The sequence below is a fragment of the Schistocerca cancellata genome, chromosome 1, assembly GCF_023864275.1.
Source record: "Schistocerca cancellata isolate TAMUIC-IGC-003103 chromosome 1, iqSchCanc2.1, whole genome shotgun sequence".
Taxonomy (NCBI): Eukaryota; Metazoa; Arthropoda; class Insecta; order Orthoptera; family Acrididae; genus Schistocerca; species Schistocerca cancellata.
In genome coordinates this window covers 957,594,981-957,619,371 of record NC_064626.1, presented here as the reverse complement: position 1 = coordinate 957,619,371, position 24,391 = coordinate 957,594,981, and the positions used below count along the sequence as shown (strand labels likewise).

The window sequence follows — 24,391 nt, the reverse complement described above, 5'->3', positions numbered from 1 at the left end:
GTTTACTGCTGTGGCCGAGCGGTTCTAGGCGCTTCAGTCTGGAACTGCGCGACCGCTACGGTCGCGGTTTCGAATCCTGCCTCGGGCATGGATGTGTGTGATGTCCTTAGGTTAGTTAGGTTTAAGTAGTTCTAAGTTCTAGGGGACTTATGACCACAGAAGTTGAGTCCCATAGTGCTCAGAGCCATTTGAACCATTTTTATTATGCTGTGTTTTCATCTTCGCCGGCCTGAGTGGCCGAGCGGTTAAAGGCGCTACAGTCTGGAACTGCACGACCGCTACGGTCGCAGGTTCGAATCCTGCCTCGGGCATGAATATGTGTGACGTCCTTAGGTTAGTTAGGTTTAAGTAGTTCTAAGTTCTAGGGGACTTATGACCACGGAAGTTGAGTCCCATAGTGCTCAGAGCCATTTGAACGATTTTTTTTTTTTCATCTTCGTTTTTAATTGAGAAAATATCACACCGTTGTAGCTACACAGAGGAGGAAATCATGAAGACGGTGAAAGGAAATTATACCAAGTGTAAGCGTATTGTCATATATCGCTGGCTTGGTTGCGGAGTATCTTTGCGAGCGGCTGCATTTCAGAGTCAAGCACGGGACACGGAGCTCTGCTATATTGTGTTGTGGGTTGCTCTGTATGGGAAAAGCATCATTATAGAAATTCATGTGTGGCTGCGAGTACTATTATTGTGAAGTAATGAGATCTGGAAGTGGATTCAGTGCGAAGTGCGTAGAGAAGTAATTAAATATGAGCAGTGCCACCGATAACGTATTTGAGTATCCACCCGTTTGCGTGTCGTACCGTATCGCACAACATCAATCATCCGCGTCGTGATCGGCCTCCCAGAATGAAAGCAATGTGAATCAGTAAAATAATTTACCACAAAGGAGAGCAATCAAGTGCTAGGGTCTTGTAGATAGCGTGAGAACAAGCGTTCGGTGATTGCGTTTCCGCATCAACAACAATCAGCCGCGTCGCGACGGTTACACGCACGCTCGCACGAGTGAGAACTGTGAATTGTAATTAACTTTTATGAACAGTGTTCTATTATTACAAGTGTCAAGATGGACTGATACCAGATATATATGTGTACGTGGCGAGCGTAAGAACTTCCGCATCATCAACAATCACCCGCGTCATGTCGGTTACGCGTACGGTAGTCCAAGTGATAATTGTGGCCAGATAGTCATCACCATTGCCTGTGTATCCATCACCGAAGGTTCGACCAGAGTAAGATTGTGAAATACCTGTGACGGCGTGATGTACAATAGTGGCAGACATTAACGTCGTTAAGAATACTGTACAATAATAAGGGAATGATAATTATGACCTCTCATCAAATTCGTAAGAATACTAATTGGCATCAACACTTACGACGTAGTGTGTGGAATCTGCGATTTTCTTATCGTCTCACAACATATTTGTCATCACCAGACGAAGAACAGTTGGGTTTAGTGTTGAGAGGCTCCCTTAAACCCACTTGCATATTTCTGTACATAATTTCAGGCAAGCCAGCAGCAGTGTGTGGCAGAAATAATACGAACGCCGCGGAAGTATCAGGTTTGTGGTGCACGGTACAGGGCTCATGGTCAAAGAGAGAACAGTTTAAGGGTCCTTCACCAGTTGTACCCCGGGCGTGTTACATACGTATTTGGCATCACCAGATAAATGAAACAGAAGCAGAGCGTCAGATGCTTCCATATAAAGACCATGGCAATAATGTTGCTCGGGGGACTAGTTGGTAAGCTGATATGATAACATGTAACAGCATTCTAAAGGTTGTGAGTAAATTTAATGTCTCGACAGAAATTAAAATTATTAAAAATTAAATTACTTAGCGATAACACCTTGTGACGTAACAACAAGCAGTTTTCGATTAAAGGTAAGTATCTCACACAGAATAAGGTATATATTAATGCACGCAATGCTACAGTATATTTATTTCAAGAGATTTGAAATGCATGAAATTTATTCGCTGCTAGGAATGTGGAGAACCATCAACTGTATACGGAATGACAAGAATAAAAATATGTGCCAGACCGGAATTCGAACGTGGATTTCTCACTTACCGCGAGTGGTCGCATTACCATTGGGTTATCCGAGCGATAGTACTGCCATACATCTCAACCATGTGTCTGCAGCCTGTAATTCCCGTTCAGGAGAGTCATTTTAATTAAAAATCTTTTGCCTGGTGTCAGCGGATAAACACGATATTGCAGTGCCTATGTTGTTGCGAAGTACGATGCAGTATTCCTTCGGGAATGTACAATTGTTTCAAGTGACCTAGAAATGTTGTTTCCTTTGAGGTAAACCTAAGATGCAACAATAACTAATGGAAACCTCCCACTCATACTTTTCCGGTCGATGGCCGTTCTGTCCGAAATCTCGTAGGTAAGTAAGGTCCCACCGTAGCCGACAATACCAAAATTGTATTATATTCTTGTGTCTATCACAGCCGGTCATCGACCATAGAAACGTCAGACCATTCCTTCAAAGCAGCATCTCAGGAACTTTAATGCTTACTGTTGTTATAAAAACGGAGGTACCCGTAACCTTCGCTCTACTGCAACCATTTTGTATATTATAACATGAAGAGTTTATACTACCTACAGAAACAACACAACTAAGAAATACTCGCTCTGAGTAAAATTGTACGAAACATTTGTCATGTACGACGAATTAAATACCACAAGTTAAGCGGCTAAAGCATGAACTGTAAAAAAGTAAGAAAAATTAAAAGGTTCATAAATCTTAGTAAATCGCACGTTATGAAAAACTGTCAATCAAAGTACTGAACCGGTACGCAGAAATCTTTGAACCTCTAAAGTCTAGGAAGTTTGTCCTTTTTTTTTTTTTTTGTAATGAATAACACCATCTGCCGCTTGTAAAGGGTTAACGTCTGAAGACCCCATCGCAGTTTTTGCAAGTTTCCTGTCGACTAAGCCCAGATGGGTGGTGATGGGGAGGAGGGGCACAGATGTTTGTCTAAATAAATCTAAAGTCAGTTATAATTTCAGAGATTAACACTAGAGTACCACTTTTAATATCTTCATATCAAAATGTTAAATGGTCTGTTGTGATTTCCGGTTTGCTTAAACTACCGTAATAAAAAAGAGCACTTTTGTTAAACACGTAATATGTCAAAAACTACCTTTTTACAAACATTAACTAAATTACACTGTGTTCGTATTGTATTTGATACTAAATTCATATGTCAATGGTCTGTCGTGTTTGAGTCTAGATTTCATGCAAACACTTAGCCCATACATGCTTTACAGTTGAATAGTGAAAACAAATTATCAGCTTTTTCTATACCATTTAAGGGACTTATAAAGTGTAAAATGTCAAAGTGGACGATATCGAAAGCTTTTCGTAAGTACAAAAAGGACTTAATAGTCCCCTCCATAACGAATCATCCGGTTCGTAATGTCGACGCTCAGATCATTGTGGGTTTACAGCAGAGCTTACGTCTGTTAAATGAAATACGTCTCTGTTCTACTACGGTTCATCTTATGAAACACAATTTTCGTGCAGTAAGATTTTCGCCTTTACTATCTGCAAGGCATCTTCAGTAGCAGATTGCGTGGTCGAATTTCTACATGCATATTTTTGTCTCATTTTTGGTGCTGTTCCTCTTCTTATAATTTCCTCTTTGGGTTTTTGTTTTCCACATTTCATAGCACTAGGAACTGAAACCTTGTTTTAATGCAAATATGTTTCATTCAATTGCAGTTAAACGGTGCAAAAGTAAAAATTAACAATACACCGTAATTTTTCAACCAATTAAGCCGTTTGATGAGGAGGGTTTGTTGATGTGATAATCGCGCGCCATCAGTGCGCTATTGAATGCATTTGTACGTCTTTCACAAGTAGAATCTGCAGTGTAATGTTTTTTTACTGACTTTATCATTGCTATGCATATCATTCATCGAACTGAGATTTAATAAAATCCTGGTCGTTCGTCACCAAGCTTTTCCGCTATCCAACAACTACTTCTACGCCTGACTTCCACCAAAATACGAAATTACAGTAATAGTCCTTCAGCTGACACAGCAGAAAGTTCACTTCTCTAAAAAAGTCTCCTACTTCATGTTATTCTTCTCATAATATTGTTGTCGCCCATGTGATGTGTCCCTCCTCTCGAACAATTACGTTCAAAAATTTCACTTTACTCATTTTCTTCTCTTTAAGGGATACATTACACCTTTTGTCTGTCTATAGCTTGTTTCAAGTCTTCAGTCATTTTTATGTGAGCTGCTATGTGTTGCCACTTTTTTGGGAGCTTAATTGGTATTCATCTAAGAGTTTATTTGGGGTTAAGTTATTAATAATCTGATCGTGGACTCTATATTCTAAAGACTTAGATAATGCTGGCAGAATGCAAATAAGTCAGTAGTCGGAGGGTTTTTTTGCAGATTCTTTTTCGTGTGATTATTTTATATGTTCCTACTTCCAGGCTGTTGGAAAGTTATTGGGGGTTGGAAATTGATTACAAATGTCTGTTACTATGAGATGTTGTGAATCGCCGAAGAAACTGATCTTTTAAGTGTGTCCTGCATTTTCCGAACGGATTACCAGGCAAAAAACTAAAATAATAATAAACAGAAAAGTAAACATACCAGAATGAAATGATGGAACGCTGTAAATTTGTGACGCTTTTTAAGTAACAAAAATGTATGTTCCTTTGCGTTATTTTTCAGGGTTACTTAAAGAGGCGTCAATGGAGCGATCTCCATGAAATATAGATTTTTGTAGAATCATAAGTAAGTCGGTAATCCCTGTCGGTACACAGCTATAGGCCTATTAACAAAAAACTGATAATTTATGATATATGCAGATTAGAGAACCTTTCTTCTCTGCGATGGTCAGGACAGTAAATAACTATGCAGTGTCAAAACCTATCCACAACACATTACAAAAAATGTTGGTTCGATGTGTGAATTATTTTTCGACATATTCTCCTTCCTTTTCAATTCACTTGGTTCTGGCCGTACATGAGTTTGCCTATTCCTGCTTAGAAGTTTCTTGGTTGGGTGCGAAGCCACTTTTGCACTGCTTTCTTCACTTCAACATCTGAGGAACATCGATGACCACACAAAGCACCTATGAGTTACCCAAGCTAAGGAAAGTCTGAGGGAGCAATATCTGGGCTGTGTCCCGGCATCTCAGTACCCAATGTCTTCTATGTTTTACGGCTCCGTGGTCTACGATGAATTCAGCTCGTTTCACAGATTTCGACCAAACAAATCGAACAACTGTTCGTAGTTCCATGTTGGGAAAAGCTGCTGGTGAAGTGGACAAATTTGCGTTGTCATTGACCGATTACAGGCGAAGTGCTCGGGTCGAATGCTATGTACATGAGTGCGGTGATACCAACAGCGACAACTTTGTCTTAACCGACAACTATTTCAGCAGTTGTTTTTACTGTAGAGAAATGTTAATTTCTGAAAGTCCTGAGTATCATTTTAAACATTATTTTGTTTCTGAATGTGTTGTGCACAGCACATCTACGTAAGTCAACGGCCGTGCCGAGGTGGATACACTGCTTCCCGTCAGATCACCGAAGTTAAGCGCCGTCAGGCGTGGCCAGTAATTGGATGGGTGACCGTCCGCGTACGCTGCTGTGCTGTTGACGATTTTTCCCTTTGACTTTACGTAGAAGGAACAGGAGCTGTGGTGACTTGGAGTTCCTGATCACCAGTCTTCACACAAATGTCTTGAATTAAATTCCAAATCTCTCCAGAGCATCACATGAAGGGAGGGCATGCGACATTCTTGATAGTGATCCATCCATCGTATGTGGACACTAAGCTGGCAGCCTCCTTGGTGCTCTTAGAGAGGAGTGGGCTATATGCCAGCACCGGGCTTCACCCTCTCCCTTCTCCCTTGTCTCCAACACGAGCATGACTCTACAGTACAGATACGCAACCATTACAGTCTTCTATACTTAGGCACATATCTATCATACTTCGCGAAGGAAAGGTGCCTGTAGGCACTAAAGATGGCGAAACCTTTCCAATTGGGCTGTTGAACCTGCCCCTCGGTGTCTCCCAACCATTCGTGCCATATGACATTACTTTACTTCTAATATTTATATGAGACAGGTCATGCAGCCATCGTGAGATTGGCTGGCTTTTGGAAAAGTCATTTGAAAGCAACAGTACACTTGATACAGGAAAGAACGAACTATTCTTCAGAGTGTTCTGTACAAGTATTTTGCATCCAATTGTTTCTTCACATGAACCATCCCTCTAGTTTCATGGTTACGGAGAGAAACGAACTTGTCATAATAGCAGTGCGATTAGAGGATTTCAATGAAATTCTTTGGTTCAAATGGCTCTGAGCACTATGGGACTTAACTTCTAAGGTCATCCGTCCCCTAGAAGTTAGACCTACTTAAACCAAACTAACCTAAGGACATTACACACATCCATGCCCGAGGCAGGATTCGAACCTGCGACCGTAGCGGTCGCGCGGTTCCAGACTGTAGCACCTGGAACCGCTCGGCCACCGCGGTCAAATTCTTTTTCCAAGCCTTTAGGAGTCTCTAGGAACTTTTCGAAAGACTTTGAAAATAATACTACACCGTTGTTAGCGAAACTGATAACGTAATTTTGTGTAACTATATCTAAATCTGTCCTCTGGACCAGTGTAAAGTGTGCGGTAGAGGGTAGTTCTCGTTATACCACGTACTAGGGCTTCTTCCCATCCCCACCTGTGCATGGAGTGCGGGAAGAACGACTGCTGGACTGCTTACATGCCTTTCTATGGGCTATAACTAGTACAGTCTCGTATTGGTGATCCCTAAGAGATCGATAAGTATGGTCTGGAGTATATTTCTGGATGACTCACTCAGTGTTGGTTCTTGAATTTATTTAAGTAGGCTTTCGCGGGATATTTTTCGTCAGTCTCAAAGCATCTGCAAGGTCGGGTCTCACAGCAACTCTGTGGCTGTTTCCTGCTAGTCAAACAAATCAGTGATCATACGAGTATCGCCTGATACTCTTATTCTCTATGGCTCCAACACAGTGGAGTAATGTTATAGGAAGGTTTGCAAGAGCGTCTTGTGTTGAATGATTTCAAATGTTGATCGTTGATACTTCAGTCGCACGTTTCCTCGTTGCGTGAAAAGCACAATTTTACATTTTTCTACATTTCAATCCAGGTGATAGTCTTCGCGCCACTTTGAAAAATTATGTTGACGTGACTCAATTTTTGTGTAGCTTTCTTTCAGATAGTACTACATTATAAATAACTGTATTATGTGTAGAAATCTGAGGATCACATTAATACTGTCTGTCAGGTCATCAACCAATATGAACAACAATGGTCTCATCAAACTTTGTGGTGCACAAACGAAGTTCCTTCTACTTTCGACGATTACTCTCCATCCACCACAATATCCTGCTTGGTTCCTACCCTATCTCCAAGATTTCCAGGCACAAATGACTTTAAGCAGCATAAGCATCATTTTCTTCATGCACATATGAAGTCTAACTAGGTTTCCCTCTTTCTATATTGTACTGCAGCACAGGTAGATGAAATTATAGAATAAGCACAAACTGTTATCAACAAGAAGATAGTAATTTGGAGTTTTACCGAGATAGCCATTGAAAGCGTATTTTACTTGCAGTTCATTTTCAAGATTTCCAGTAACTCGAATTTTATGATCTTTCATAAGACATTTAACTTCATTTTACGTCCTTACTCCAGCGTAAACGACGACACAGCGAAATAGTATCTATGGCCACAGTTCCCCATACATGCGCTGCCGTCACTGATCGATACCTTCCTGTAATTATCGAACTTGCTATTCGTTTCTTTACTGTTGTTGTTGTCTTTATTTTCTATCAGGTTTCAGTCTTTATCAAGTTAACTGATGTTCATCCTAGTTCTTTCTAGTGTATTCTTATCTGCAACACTGCTTAGTATTGTACACCATAACGTTCTACGTTTTTATTACTTCACAATCCTGTATTCAGATTCCTCGTTCAGCTTTCATTACTTGGTTTTATTTTATTTCTTGGCTTTCTTTGACCTATAAAAACTGCAGCGCTCGTCTACAGCTTTGCAAGTTCTCAAAGCTCAGTTATATTAACCGCGCCGAATTTCTTACGGCATCTATCGCCGAAGATAATATCTAAAAACGAATTACTTCAGCGGTTTTTTGCGGTAATATAAAGGGAGGCACAGGATTATATACTGGGTGCTGTGGGACACACCTGCTCAGGAAGTGTGCAGTGCCCCACAGGTTGGTAGCTGCGGAGAGTGGCGTGGCGTTTAATTCGCTATTATCATGAAAGACCTGTGGCCAGGCGAGGGCCGCGATAACATCGGGCGCCGTTCCTTCAGGCGAACAGCCACTCGCACGAAGGCTTAGGGCTCGCCCCTCGCCCCTGGGACTACAATAGCAGTTTAAAGAGCCGTTCAGGGGCGCCTCAGTCTACTACCGCGGGGACCCAGTTAGGGAACGTCAGCGGCGCCCTATCTTCGATCAGCACTCCTGGTGCCGGTGCGGTATCGCCGTAAGTGCCGAATACTGTGCATTCTTCGAATTATGTACATTGGACAGTTTTTGGTCATAAAAAATGGCTGGGATAAACTGAAATTATTTAGTTTCAGCTGCATTAGATCTGCTTCCCCGAGACGTGTTTGCTGCACTCATTTAGTTAGACTACACAGCGTGATTCAGCTGTTCCTACCGCTGTCGTTTTATGCTATCCGCAATGTTATAGCCGACCTTCATAAATCACGCGTGACATTTCCATACTCTCTCGCACGCTACATGCAAACTTTTAGATCTGCAGAAAAAGAGCTGGACATTTTTGAAGGAAATGTAATGTTAACATTCATACTTGGTATGTTTTCGCCAGAGGCCGTAGTTTTCGACTCACTCAAGGAAAATGCATGATAGGAACATTCAAAGCACCCACACACATTCCCCATGACAGTGGTAGGGGAAGCTTGATCATCTTGTATAATAATATATCTTTACTTTAAGATTCACGTGTAAAATCATTTATACGCCCACACGCATAAATGCAATTTAGAACGCTGGATAACATTTTAACTACAGGGTGAAAATTTGAAAAACATCTTAGTGCAAGGACAAAATGATAAGGAAATATATGTGGATGGTCGGCCTATATAGTATGAAAACAGTAGCACAAAAAGGATAGAAAAGGAAAGTGAATACTATGATCCTCTAACGTTGACTGTAAAAAAAAAAAGTGATTGCAGATAGTGTTTGGAGTCCTTAGTGAGGCCTAGAACATTATGCTGTCGTTCACTGCCACTTGTGTTTCCACCACCATCTGTGTGGCACACTTGCAAGCTGCCAACACTATCTCTGCTGGAGCAGACTACAAAACCATTTGAGAGAGGAGCATAGCGTCGACTGAGAGTACACTGATAGTGGCGTCATCCGTATGAGTGATCGGAATGAAGGACACGGCGACCTGGTACTAGTTTGTCCGTTCTTGCCTCTCTTCCATATTAGGCAGTGTTTAGGATACCTAGTTGGATGTAACAGAGGACTTATAGCCCAGATATTAGCCGGTTAAATGAATCAATAAATTTGAAGAAACAACAAGAGAACATTACATTGGGACACGTTTACGGTGGAGCTCACACATTTTCATTCTTTTCTCCACATCACTTGAAGCGAATGGATCAGATGAATCTCTAAACAAGGGTTCCATTCCAGTGTACTACTGCAAAATCCTTCTCACCAATTTTCACGTCATTGACGAAATATTAAACTTCAGCTTTTCTTCGTCCCTTATAAAATGTCTTCCAGCAGCAGGGACTACCTTGTAAATTTGATTCCATTGTAATCTATCGATTAAATAAACTAACTATCGCTAGACATTTCTTTATCGTACAGGTTATCTTACGCTTCACACACTTAACACAGGCACACTGTTATTACAATGTTTGATACACCCACGCAATAAGTACAGTGCACACATCTAGAAAGACAGCAACTTTACTCCATTATGAGTGTAAACAGTGATACAAACACTCTCTAGCCCCACATATGTTTATCGGGAACTATCATCCTATAAATAGGTGTAAAGTAGCTCCAAACCGAACAAGATCCCAGGAAGTTTCTTGCAGTGTTAAAAAAAAAAAAGAAAAAAGAAAGGGCCTCCGTCTAGGAGTAGCGTCTCTGACTAGTATTCTAAACGTCATAGGTTAAACTTCGCATAACTTTGAATAAAAGCCATTAACAATGGCGGCCGAAGACGACCGGAATGAGAAGTCGCCTTCCTTCTGCCAACGAGATTGTCAAACCGGGTGAAAGATAATACAGAGTTTCAGGACACTCTCTCACTAACGATCAACATCAGAAGGATGCGTAAGGCTGTGGAACCACTGCATTGAAGACAAAAAAAGATGCACGCACTGGACATGGGACCTACAATTGAAAAAGTGTTATGATGCTGCTTCCATTGGCAAAAGATTTTGGATGAATCCTCCTTTCGCAGCTTCGGAAGAGGGCTACCAAGATGGAAGACGACATGGGAAAAAGATGAAATAAGCAACGGAAAGGGTAACATTCTACGAGTCTGGTCGTGGAATGTCAGAGGTTTGAACGTGATAAGTTAGAAGGGAAATCGGTATACGGCGGGGACCAGCGAAGTGAAATGGTAATAGTTCAAGGATTTCTGGTCAGACGAATACAGGTGACGCCAACAGTAGTAGAAAATGCGATAACGGCAGCAGGATTCGTTATGCAGGATTCGTTATGAATAGGAGGGCAGTGCTGAGAGTAAGTTACTGTGAACCATTCAGTGATAGGGTTGTTCTCATCAGAACCGACAGAAGCAAGAGTCAGGTACACATCCCGACGTTCGAAGCAGGAGACTGATAGATATAGAGAGAACATGAGGATATTAAACGGGTAATTCAGTGTGCACTGAGAGATGAAAATTTAATAATCGTGGGGACTTTGAATGCCGTTGTAGCGGAAGGAATAGAGGAAAGAGTTACAGGAAAATATGAGTTTGTTGGTAGGAATGAGAGAGGAGGTGGGGAAATCAGAGGAGAAATGTACGTTGAAAAGATTCACTCAGCACATTGAGAAGTCAAAGCTACCATCGGTGAAATTGAAAGCAAGAGCAGCAAGATTAAGAGTCCAGTGAGAATTCCACTGTTAAACGCAGGGGAGAGAGCGGACAGGTGGAAAGACTACTTTGATGGCCTCTATGAGGGGCAGGACTTGTCTGAAGACGTAATAGAAGAAGAAATGGGAATTGATATTGATGAAATAGTGGTTCCAGTAAGAGTCAGAATTTAAAAGAGCTTTAGAATACTTGAAAATAAGTAAGTCAGAAGGTGTAAATAGCATAGAATCGGAATTTTTAAAATCATTGGAGGAAGTGGCAAACAACCGACTATTCAACTTGATGTGTAGAAGCTATGAAACAGACGACATACTATCAGACATTCAAAGAACTACACTCCTGGAAATGGAAAAAAGAACACATTGACACCGGTGTGTCAGACCCACCATACTTGCTCCGGAAACTGCGAGCGGGCTGTACAAGCAATGATCACACGCACGGCACAGTGGACACACCAGGAACCGCGGTGTTGGCCGTCGAATGGCGCTAGCTGCGCAACATTTGTGCACCGCCGCCGTCAGTGTCAGCCAGTTTGCCGTGGCATACGGAGCTCCATCGCAGTCTTTAACACTGGTAGCATGCCGCGACAGCGTGGACGTGAACCGTATGTGCAGTTGACGGACTTTGAGCGAGGGCGTATAGTGGGCATGCGGGAGGCCGCCGAATTGCTCAACACGTGGGGCGTGAGGTCTCCACAGTACATCGATGTTGTCACCAGTGGTCGGCGGAAAGGGCATGTGCCCGTCGACCTGGGACCGGACCGCAGCGACGCACGGATGCACGCCAAGACCGTAGGATCCTACGCAGTGCCGTAGGGGACCGCACCGCCACTTCCCAGCAAATTAGGGACACTGTTGCTCCTGGGGTACCGGCGAGGACCATTCGCAACCGTCTCCATGAAGCTGGGCTACGGTCCCGCACACCGTTAGGCCGTCTTCCGCTCACGCCCCAACATCGTGCAGCCCGCCTCCAGTGGTGTCGCGACAGGCGTGAATGGAGGGACGAATGGAGACGTGTCGTCTTCAGCGATGAGAGTCGCTTCTGCCTTGGTGCCAATGATGGTCGTATGCGTGTTTGGCGCCGTGCAGGTGAGCGCCAGAATCAGGACTGCATACGACCGAGGCACACAGGGCCAACACCCGGCATCATGGTGTGGGGAGAGATCTCCTACACTGGCCGTACACCACTGGTGATCGTCGAGGGGACACTGAATAGTGCACGGTACATCCAAACCGTCATCGAACCCATCGTTCTACCATTCCTAGACCGGCAAGGGAACTTGCTGTTCCAACAGGACAATGCACGTCCGCATGTATCCCGTGCCACCCAACGTGCTCTAGAAGGTGTAAGTCAACTACCCTGGCCAGCAAGATCTCCGGATCTGTCCCCCATTGAGCATGTTTGGGACTGGATGAAGCGTCGTCTCACGCGGTCTGCACGTCCAGCACGAACGCTGGTCCAACTGAGGCGCCGGGTGGAAATGGCATGGCAAGCCATTCCACAGGACTACATCCAGCATCTCTACGATCGTCTCCATGGGAGAATTGCAGCCTGCATTGCTGCGAAAGGTGGATGTACACTGTACTAGTGCCGACATTGTGCATGCTCTGTTGCCTGTGTCTATGTGCCTGTGGTTCTGTCAGTGTGATCATGTGATGTATCTGACCCCAGGAATGTGTCAATAAAGTTTCCCCTTCCTAGGGGAATGAATTCACGGTGTTCTTATTGCAATTTCCAGGAGTGTATTATCCCTTCAATTCCGAATATGGCAAAAGCGAGAACTGTCGGACATTCCGCAGCTCGTGGTAGTGTGGTAGCGTTCTCGCTTCCCACGCCCGGGTTCCCGGGTTCCCGGGTTCGATTCCCGGCGGGGTCATAGATATTCTCTGCCTCGTGATGACTGGGTGTTGTGTGCTGTTCTTAGGTTAGTTAGGTTTAAGTAGTTCTAAATTCTAGGGGACTGATGAAAATGGTTCAAATGGCTCTGAGAACTATGGGACTCAACTGCTGAGGTCATTAGTCCCCTAGAACTTAGAACTAGTTAAACCTAACTAACCTAAGGACAACACAAACATCCATGCCCAAGGCAGGATTCGAACCTGCGACCGTAGCGGTCTTGCGGTTCCAGACTGCAGCTCCTTTAACCGCACGGCCACTTCGGCCGGCAGGGGACTGATGACCATAGATGTTAAGTCCCATAGTGCTCAGAGCCATTTTGTCGGACATTCAGGTTAATAGCTCATGCATGCAACTTGCTAACATAATAATGGAAAAGAAAGTTGAGAATCTATTAAATCAAGATTAATTTGGCTTTATGAAAGATAAAGGCACCAGACAGGCAGTTCTGACGTTGCGATTCATAATGCAAGCAAAACTGAAGCAAATTCGGTACAAAACCAGCAAAAAGCGTTCGACAATGCGAAATCTAAATACCGTGAAAGAGAGGTTTAAGCTATAGGGAATGAAGGGTGACATAAATTGTACAAGAACCAGAAGAGAACGACAAGAATGGAAAACCAAGGCAGTCGGTAAGACAGTGATGCGGTCATTCGCCTCTATTCCTCTATGTAATGGCGGAAACAAAGGAAACGTTCAAGAATGAGATTAAATTTCAGGGTGAAAGGATATCAATGGTAGGATTCGCTGAAGGTATTGCTATCCTCAGTGAGGGTGAAGAACAATTACTAGTTCTGTTGAAAGGAATTATTAGTCTAATGTATACAGAATATAGATTGAGAGTAAACTAAAGAAAGACTAAAGTAATAAGAAGTAGCAGAAATGAGGACAGCGAGAAACCTATCATCGAATTAAGTGATCACAAAGAAGATCTAGTTAAGGGATTCTCCTACCTTGGAAGCAAAATAATAGATGTCGGACGAAGCAAGGATAATGCGAAAAGTGGACTTTTGAGGTGTGATGCTACAGAAGAATGCTGAAAGTTAGGTGGACTGATGAGATACGAATTCAGGAGGTTCTCCTCAGAACCGGCGAAGAACGGGACCGTATGGAAAGGACTGATAAAAAGTCAGGACAACATGATAGTATATCTGTTAAGTCACCACGGAATAACTTCCATGGTACTAGAGGGAGCTGTAGAGAGCAAAAACTGTAGAGAATGACAAAGACTGGTATACATCAAACAAATAACTGAGCACATATGGTGTCAGTACTGCTCTGAGATGGAAAGGTTGTCTCAAGGGAGGAATTCGTAGCAAAGGCAAATGCTGGAAATGGAGGTTCGCTCGTAAATAATCTCAGTCGGGCCACCTTCTGTCACACAACTCGTCTGGTATTTAGTTGAAAAGATCGTGAATTGACAGTACGCCGAATCTCCAGCAGCCCATTCCTGCTTACTAATGGAGAATGTAACGTAAAAAGATTAGATACACCTAGAAATTTATTTTCAGTCCATTTTTAATTTCAAAATGGAAAACATGTAGTCTTATTCAACATTTCGCCATCCTTTAGCTTCTGCTTTAGATTTTCTTGCTGGCACTGTTCTTTTTCCGTCGTGAAATTGGAGCTGATACGTCGCTTTGTGCAATACCATACTACTTTATGTTTCTGTCACCCATTCCAGATTCTGCTCATTAAACGTTATCTTAAAATGCTATTAATTTATGCTCCTTTCTTATGACATTGGTCTAATTTTACTGACAGTCGTATTTGACGCCCTTGACTTCACTCTGGATTAAGAAGGAAGCAAGTGTTCAGAATATGTACTTAATCCTATGCTTCCTCATTTCTACAAGCAGTCGAAAACTACTGACTAAGTATTTCACCTATGCGTCGCAAGTCTTTTCCTGAAACAAAACATCACGGTTCACCCTATTACACACAATTTAAATTTTATATTTGTCTTATTGATAAAAATCAGCTACGTATTATTTAAGTTCTTCAGGCACAATAACAATTTTCGACAAACACACCAAATAGTCATTTTAATAGGAACAGATGGCGATATAATGTTGCATTTTCTGTTAAGGGCAACGATGGAAAACTGCTGTGAAACAAAATGATGGCGGTATCTACGCTCTGTCAGACTCTTAGATGTCATAGTTTCATTGCCTTTCCCTTCACGATGAAAAGAGAATATTTTTAATCCAGGTATATCTGGAACCTTCAAAAACTCCCGCGATAATTCTTGCATGTGTGGCAGCCGATCAGTTCAACGTATTGGATGCCACTCCATAGAAAAACTACTGTTTTCTCACGTCTGCTTTATTTCGTGCCGTGGATGGAAACACTATACTTGCGACGCTCTAGTCAAGTGCAGTATGAGAAATGTTCATCACAGACGCCCCATTATTACTCGAATTTATGGTAATGAAACTGTTAAAGTGGCTTATTAATGCATATATTCTTTCACTCATTAGCCGATTGGTGTCCTTTGTAGACTTGAACATAAGGGAACAAAGTAATGGTTATGCCTTTGTAAATGATAGCCTAGGAAACGAAGTAGGAAAAATACTCCTTGATCATGTTATAATGTTCATCGCAGACAGCTTGCAAAGGGATTCCTAGACAAAATAGTTCGTAGAAAGTATTTAACGATGTAGCTGACTTAGAATGTCTGTAAGGTGTCAAGGGCAATTTGTCTCTTATTTATGCTGTTCAGTGAGTCAAACGTGTTGTGAGAACGAGCACTATAAGGAACAAATAATTTTACTACACATACCTTGGAAGAAATTCTGTAGGGGCTAAAACCAAGAAACTCCTATTTGGGTGGGTGTGATAACGTGATGACGGACTCATAACGCGTCGTGAGGGTGGGTTGGAGGAGGGGCAAAGTGAAGGTGGGCGTGGTGGTTGAGGAGATCGACACATCCAGCGGCAGGAGGAGGTCGACAGAGCGTGCGAGTGGGGAGGCGACCAAAATTAGATGGACAGGGAGAGAGAGTCGTGTTTGGATGCTCAATCGATGCAACACGTGTCCGCGAAGGGCAAAGGTCCCAGGTTAGAAGACCTACTTGTCCGCGAAAGAAAAAAAGTCCCAGGTACGATTGCCTGTCCGGCAAATAGTTTTAATCGGAGCATATTACGCTACAGGAGAAAATTTAGTCTGAAAACAACCACCCCGCCACACCGGTGGTTACTAAGCCGTACCTCCGCATTATACTTTCTTCCATCTGTACTAGTACACCAAGGTATGAAGATCTTCTCTCAAGTTCCTTCAGAGAGACTGCTCGACATCTAACATCAGGTACAATTATAACCATTTACAAAACCGCCGATGGTACGTACGTAATTAAACAGACATCCGACCATGTCTTCTGGATGCTTAACTGTTTTTGTCAAGCACTAAATACACTGAATTTTAATTTTCGTCCGTAAAATTCAAAATATTAGTCCCAGAAATAAATCGAAGCAGTCCCAATGCCACAATCCCTATCAAAATTTTCTGCAGGCTTCTCCTTCATTATCAGACGACTGCTGTCACTGGAAATTCGCTCCCCAAATGTCGCCAATTGGGACATTTTCCTCCCCGGTCCAAGAGTGCTGAGACGGTTATCTGATATGAGCCCCGACTGTTCAATAGGCTGGATCCCAAACAGCATGCTTTGCTCCTTGGAATACAGAACGAATGTTAAAACACACACACACACACACACACAGACTTTCGTCCTTTCTCACTCGTGGCTAATCCACGTCTGCCCACAGTTCCTATTGTACTCACAGAGTGTTCGCCATCTAGGAAATTTCTTTTAACTACTCAGCCAATTCCAGTGACTCAACATAATATTAAGTCCCTGGCATTGATACTGTGACTACTGTATACACGTTTCAAAATTATTTTAAATGCTTCAGGTAATATTTCATTTATAGCAAAGTCATTACTCAGTAATCACGTTTAGTTTACAATTATTACGCACTATTGAAACTGATCATACATTACAAAAAATATTGAAAAACTCATGTTGGTATAACGGAACAAAATAAAATATTTCAAATAGTAACGCTGTGTTATTGTGTAACATAATGTGTTGTATTGTCATAAATTATCCCACCGGAAGGTGCCATCAACGTCAAGGAAGACATTAAGCATGGGGAGACGCAAACGATCCGCAATAATGTCGACATATTGCACAGCTGACATGGTGCTTTCGACTACTGCCACAGGTCCCATGAAATCCCATGTGAATGTCCCGACATAGTATCTCAGTGCCTGCTTCAACTTGAGCCCGTGGCGCAGTGCATGATCCGACCAGCTGCTCATCCGGATAATGGGTATCTGGACACAAATACCGATTTGTTCTGACAAGAAACGTAATTCATCTGACAGAGCGAAACGTTTCAATTCACGTAGGCCAAATCTCAATGACCGTGTGTAGACTGCAGTCGTTACTGACCATTTCGTTGGCTCATTGTGGGTCGTCTACTGTAGAGCCCTGTCTCCAACGAAGTGCACCGAACAGTGTGCTCCGAAATATTTGTGCTTGCACCAGCGTTGTACTGAGTCATCGGATCTTCCATAGATCGACACCTACCGAGTTTGTAGATGGTTTTATAGAGCACGCCAGGCTCCGAACCCTATATTCTATACAGATGCGTCGACGTACAACTGCTTACGGTCTTACTGTCGTTCAACCATATTCGATCACGACAGTAGCACGTGAACAGCCGAACAGCTTTCAAGTGTTCGAGATTACCTTTCCCAGAAGGCCGAGCCTATCATTCTGTCCTTTGTCAAAATCTTTTTGCTGTGGGTACGCCTTGCTCGTACCTAGTCAGCAATCAACACTACTTCTGGGCGTAGCGGTTATATAACGCATAGGGGCCAGCCTTCCCGCAGACAGTTGCAACTCGGCGACGTCCTACCCGGCCACCAAACGAACTAACGGACTAATTTCCTCCACGGCCACGTGTCTGCGAGAAATGCCTATGGTATCCTCGCACCAGGACCGTAGTTATGACGGTACGCAATCCACGGGGAGGAGTTCGAGTGGGCTTCGTGGGCCAGGCGCTGAATGAAGTCGCGATCCATCAGTGAGCCACTCACTTCGGAGCTGCCGCAATGACGACGCCGTCTTTCATGTCTGTGATCAGCCAGTGGACTTATAAGATTTACTTTTTTTCCAGCCCAGACTTGGCTGTGGTTCTTCATACTTTAACTTTTAAAAAGTACTGTCTTTCTGAGACTTCAGCTCGCACTGTGCCCAAGTGTACAAGAATCTAACTTTGAATTGTCCCTTCAGGACTTGAACTTCGCTTAGCGTAGTGCATCACCTGTTTACTTGTTAGCGATATTTTTTAGCAATGCTTGTTTTCTTCCTAAAGGCCTTCAGACGGTATCCACAAACTAATATTTACGGTTACAAAGCAAGGTACAAGCATACGGATTAGGTTCCCAGGTATGTGAGTGGCTCGAAGAACTCTTTAGAAACAGAACCCAGAATGTTTTCCTCGACGGACAGTATTCATCAGAGACAAAGGTATTGTCAGGAGTGTCCGTGGAAGTGTGACAGGACCGTTATTGTTCCCGCTATATATATTGTAAATGATATGGCGGACATGGTAAGCAGCAGTCCGCAGTTGTTTGCTGACAATACCGTGGTGTATGGGAAAATGTCGTTGTTGAGTGACTGTAGGAGGATATAAGATGACCTAAACAAACTTTCTAGTGGTTGTCATGAATGGCAGTAACTGTAAACGTATAAAAATGTAAGTTAATGCAGATGTGTAGGAAAAAGAAACCCATAATTTTCAAATAACTTCCGGGAATTCAGCCAGGTAACACTTTCAGCGACCGCCGATATTTCGGCGGGAGAACACCCCGCCATTTTCAAGGCAAACTGCAACGGACAGGTGCCGTACATGCAAATTTAATACCTCGGTTCTCGGACCGAAGCAGGAAAGATAACACACACACACACACACACACACTGAACACTAGTGCCACCAAAGATGACCAAGGTTAGAGCTATCGATAGTGAGACTATGAATTCGCAGGTGAGGCAGCATTGACTCTGTTCCTCTGTTTTTTGACAAGGGAGAGAGCCGGATTCCAAACAGAGTCTAAACAGAAACCTCCATCCCTGTTAACGAGGTTGCTCGCTAATTTAATCTCAACTGCCTCCCGAATCACACTGTCCCAATAGCTGGACGTCCGAGAACCGAGGTATTAAATTTGCATGTACGGCACCTGTCCGTTGCAGTTTGCCTTGAAAATGGCGGGGTGTTCTCCCGCCGAAATATCGGCGGTCGCTGAAAGTGTTACCTGGCTGAATTCCCGGAAGTTATTTGAAAGTTGTATACGCCAGGAGAAACTCAGGTCTCAGAAACCCATAATGTTCGAACATAGTATTAGTACTGTAACGTTTGACACTGTCACGACGGTTAAATATCTAGGTGTAACTTCGATAAGAAGTAAGAAATGCAATAAGTATGTAGTACGAAATACGAATGGTCGAATTCCGTTTATTAGGAGAATTTTTGGAAAGCATGGTTCATTTTTGAAGGAGATTACATATAGGGTGACCCATTCCTAACCACTGTTCGAGTATTCGGGATCCGCCCCAAGTCTGATTACAAGAACACGCCGAAGCAAATCAGAGGCGGGCTCTTAGATTTCTTACCGGTAGATTCGAACAAGATGCAAGTATGACGGAGGTGTTTCGGGAGCTCAAGTGGGAAACCCTGGGGGAAGGCGACGCTCTTATCGATGAGCATTATTAAGAATTCTTAGGGAACCAACATTTGAGGCTGACTGCAGAACGATTCTGCTACCGGCAACGTACATTTCTCTTAAGGGCTGTGAAGATCAAATCAGATAAATTAGTGCTCGTACGGAGGCATATAGACAATCGTTTTTCCGTCATACTTTTTACGAGTGAAATGGAAAAGGAAACTAGTAGTTCTGGTACACCATGCACGATATAGTGGCTTGCTGAGTATGTATGTACATGTAGATGCAGACATTTATTCGTTCTTGCATTAAGTGACATCGTTCAGGCAATTCACCTCCATAATAATATTAATGTTAGTTCATTACTTGAAAAGAGACTTTCCTTTCAGAAAGTAATTGTTTTTGTCAATTGATTGATTTTTATTTTGTACTAAAAATGGTTCAAATGGCTCTGAGCACTATGGGACATAACTTCTGAGGTCATCAGTCCCCTAGAACTTAGAACTACTTAAACCTAACTAACCTAAGGCCAGCACACACAACCATGCCCGAGGCAGGATTCGAACCTGCGACCGTAGCGGTCACGCGGTTCCAGACTGTAGCGCCTAGAACCGCACGGCCACCCCGGCCGGCTATTTTGTACTAAAACATACGTCAGAGAAGGCATATTCTCTCTTACTAAATAAATAGTTCTACCAAATCTACGTGAACATGCCTTGACCGATACATGTTTATGCAGTTTATATCCTTATTTGCCCCCCTGTCGGCCCTACGAAGATTCCCCAGTCTGTTCTCCATTTATGTTCTTCCCTTGCCGCGTCACGTGATCGCAACGGCGCCAAGCGGCATTCGATCTCGCGATGGCCAGTAGTGATAATGTTTTGGTTTATCAGTGTATGTTGCGCCCCCACTATTACGTAACTCTGAAGTGAACGTATCCTCAGTCCATGGACAACAGATTGTGTGTGTCATGACCGTCGGCTTTATGCGGTCAGACACCATATGAATATTTACTTTCTGGGAGTTGGCGGTTACAAACAATTGTAATCGAGAAAGAAGACGGAAGTGACTAGATACCGAGTGAGACAGAGCATTGTTAAGACATTGGACTCGCATTCCGAAAGACGGCGATTGAATTTCTCGTCTGATCATCTAGACTTAGGTTTTCCGTACTTTCCCTAAATAGCATAATGTAAAATGTGGCTTCTTCGGAAAGGACATGGCCGATTTTCTTCGATACGCTTCTCTAACGACGCCATCGTAGACGGGACTTTAAATACCCTCCCGCCAATAACAAAATGTTATTTCTGGTGCGTGGTGGATGGTGCCCAAATTGTAAGACAAATCTCAGTTTCTGCTGAATTTATCCATGGGAGTCTCATAAAATGTACTGCAGGCCTTTAAAACTCATCATATTCCTTTTGAAACATTTAATGTAACAGAGAGGCATTTGTCTAATCCATTAATTTTCACTTCTCAGCAGGCTTACACCATATGCAGATGAAATTGTGGGGGATTACCAAGCTGGATTTCAGAGGAACAGATCCATTACAGACCAAATATTCACCCTGCGTCAAATTTTGAAAAAAAAGAGAATACAATAAACAAGTTCAAAATCGTTCCATAGATTTACAAAAGCATATGATTCAGTACTGCAATCAAACTTGTACAGAATTCTTTTGGAACTTGGAATACCAAAGAAGTATGTTAGACTTATAGAACCGAGTTTGAAAAACACAAAAGGTAGAGTACGCGTGGGGAATTTGGAGTCAGAAGAATTTGTAATAAAGAACGGACTTAAGCAGGCAGATTCCCTGTCTCCGCTACTTTTTAATTTAGTCCTAGAATATATTGTACGAATGGCAGCAGATCATTCAGAGGGTGTGGAGTTAAATGGAAATATTAAGATATTATGGTATGCAGATGATCTAAACATCATTATCGATAGGAAAGAATCTGTAATAGCAAATGCGAATGCGTTAACAAGGCTAGTGAAGATGTAGGTCTAAGGATAAGTGAAGACAAAACTAAATACCTGGTTACTACTAGAATACCAACTGCAGTAGATCAGGAAATGTTAAGAGTTCGAGACATGCAGTCTGAAAAAGTGAACACATTTAAGTATCTAGGCGTGAACATCACTTCGAGAAATGAGATTGAATCCGAACTGAAGAAGAGATTACGGGCGGGAAATGCGTGCTACTTCTCTCTGAATAGATTACTTTCATCACGGATATCGTCTAGGAATTTAAAGATTAGAATATACTAAACCATTATTCTACCAGTTATGCTGTATGGGTGTGAGACTTGGTCTCTCACTGGGAAAAATGAAAAGGCCTTGGTCTCTCACTGGGAAAAATGAAAAAGCCGTTACGAGTATTTGAAAACAAAATTTTGAGGAAAATTTTCGGTGCAAAAAGGGATGACATTAGCGGAGAGTGGCGAAAACTGCATAACGAAGAGGTTCACGAACTCTATTCAAGCCCTGACGTAATCACTATTATTAAATCATGTAGGCTGCGATGGGCGGGTCACGTAGCTCGACTGGATGAGGGCAGGGCAGCGCGCCGAGTACTGGTAGGAGACCTAGAGGGAAAACCTCCTGTGGGGGGACCGGGGCGTAGATGGGAGGACAATGTGATTTGAGGAGCCTAGGTATTGAAGGTGAATGGAAGGAAATAGCCCAAGACAGATGGCGAAAGTACGTTGCTGCGGTAATGGACTCTCGAGTCTGGTATGACCGGTGAGTTAGTAAGTAAGTATTCATTTTCACAGAGATTTTCCACAGGTCAATAAGAATTTGTAAGTTTTGTTACCTTTTTCGCTATCGTTTCTGGGACAAACAGATGATGTTGTAGATGTTAACTATATTTGGAGGGCTAATATAAGGACATCGTGTGGACTACAGTCACAAAAAGGCTACTTTTCGATCAGCGTTTCGTATTTGAGATTAAAACTTTTCTCATTGATCGAAATATCGAAGGGGATGAAAATTAATACATACGCTGAAGAGCTTTTCTCTATTTGCCCAACGCAGTGTACCCACAGTGACTGAAATTTTCGTTCATTCTTAAGCCACCACATATTACCAAGCCTAATACGGTAAAGGAAAACCGTTGGCATTGAATATGGCTTCCAGTCGTCTGTGAATGGATAAATAGAGGTGCCATATGGTTTCAAGGTAATATTACACCACTCTTCCTGCAGAATTATGGTAAGTTCAGGTAACGGAGAACGGAAGTGGATAGCGATCACGCATCCTCCTCTCCAAAGTAGACCACAGAGGCTCAATAATATTGAGATCTGGCAACTGTGGTGACCGGGGAAGATAAGACACTTCATTTTCGTGCTCACAAAACCAGTCCTGGAGGATGCGAACTGTGTGGACAGGGTCCCTGTTCTTCTCGGCACGTCGCGTCACAATTCGGGAGTGACAGTCGAACTGTAGGATGTACCTGTTGAAACGAAATGGCCACACAACCCTTGGCAGTAAGATGACCTTGCAGAGTACTCATACTGTGGTATCACGTGTCGGTATTACCCATACGGCATCATTGCAACGGAACTGCAAGGTTCTGTAAAACGTCGACAGCGGTCACGCAGTATCTGGTGGACCCAATGGTGCGCGCCGACTGAGCCACACCTCCAGCATCACGGTACCACGACGGCGTCTGGCAACCCAATATAGGACAACCGGCGGCAGACAATCGTCCCATTGGCTCCTGGAGCCACTACAGCAACTTCGTTCGTGCTTACTTACTTCAGGGAGCCACATCGTTGAGCTGGACTATATCTTATTGCATCATTTGTATTGAGTGTTCGTACATTTGGAGAAATACAAGTTGAGGAAACTTTATGTTTGCTGTGTTACTTGTTCACTAATCTTTTCTGCTCCCATCCAGCTTTTCTATGACGACAATTGCCAAACCAGTCTGTAGCCCATCTATCCACTCCGTATTGTACAAAGTAGTTCACTACACATAGAATCCATGGGATAACACTGTACGGCGGCCCTGATCGTCACTGAAATCCTGCCACGTTTCACTCTTCGGACGTAAACTCGCCCAGAAGTTGAAAACAGTGTGCAACAAGACTCATCCGACCAAATGACATTTTACCATTGTTTCGTAGTGCACGTTTCATACCTGCGGCATTACATTCTCCTGATACGGGAATTCCCATCAATGATGACTGTAAAAAAATGTTCAAGTGCGTGTGAAATCTTATGGGACATAACTGCTAAGGTCATCAGTCCCTAAGCTTACACACTACCTAACCTAAATTATCCTAAGGACAAACACACACACCCATGCCCGAGGGAGGACTCGAACCTCCGCCGGGACCAGCCGCACAGGCCATGACTGCAGCGCCCTAGACCGCTCGGCTAATCCCTTACGGCGATGACTGTATTTCGAATTCCACCTCCCCCAGTAATTCCCTGCTTACGGAGCTATGTTATTGTAGTTTTGGTGCTAACAGAATTCGGGAGTGCGACATTCATTTCTGCAATGACTATTGCAACTGTCTTCGCTTATTTTTCGACACCATCCCGTTAAACGATCATCTTTAACTATCATCCAACACATACTTCCGTTTGTGTTGTGACTTAGCAGTTGGTATTTTATTCCACTTTC

The 24,391-nt window shown here is 43.0% G+C and overlaps 1 non-coding gene across 1 annotated transcript; it reads left to right on the top strand.

Moving 5' to 3' along the window:
- The first annotated feature begins 227 nt into the window (after window positions 1-227).
- On the top strand, window positions 228-311 carry Trnas-gga (transfer RNA serine (anticodon GGA)). Its single transcript is given in 2 exon segments — window positions 228-267; window positions 277-311. It is a non-coding gene; the product is annotated as a tRNA-Ser (tRNA).
- Window positions 312-24,391: the final 24,080 nt, after the last annotated feature.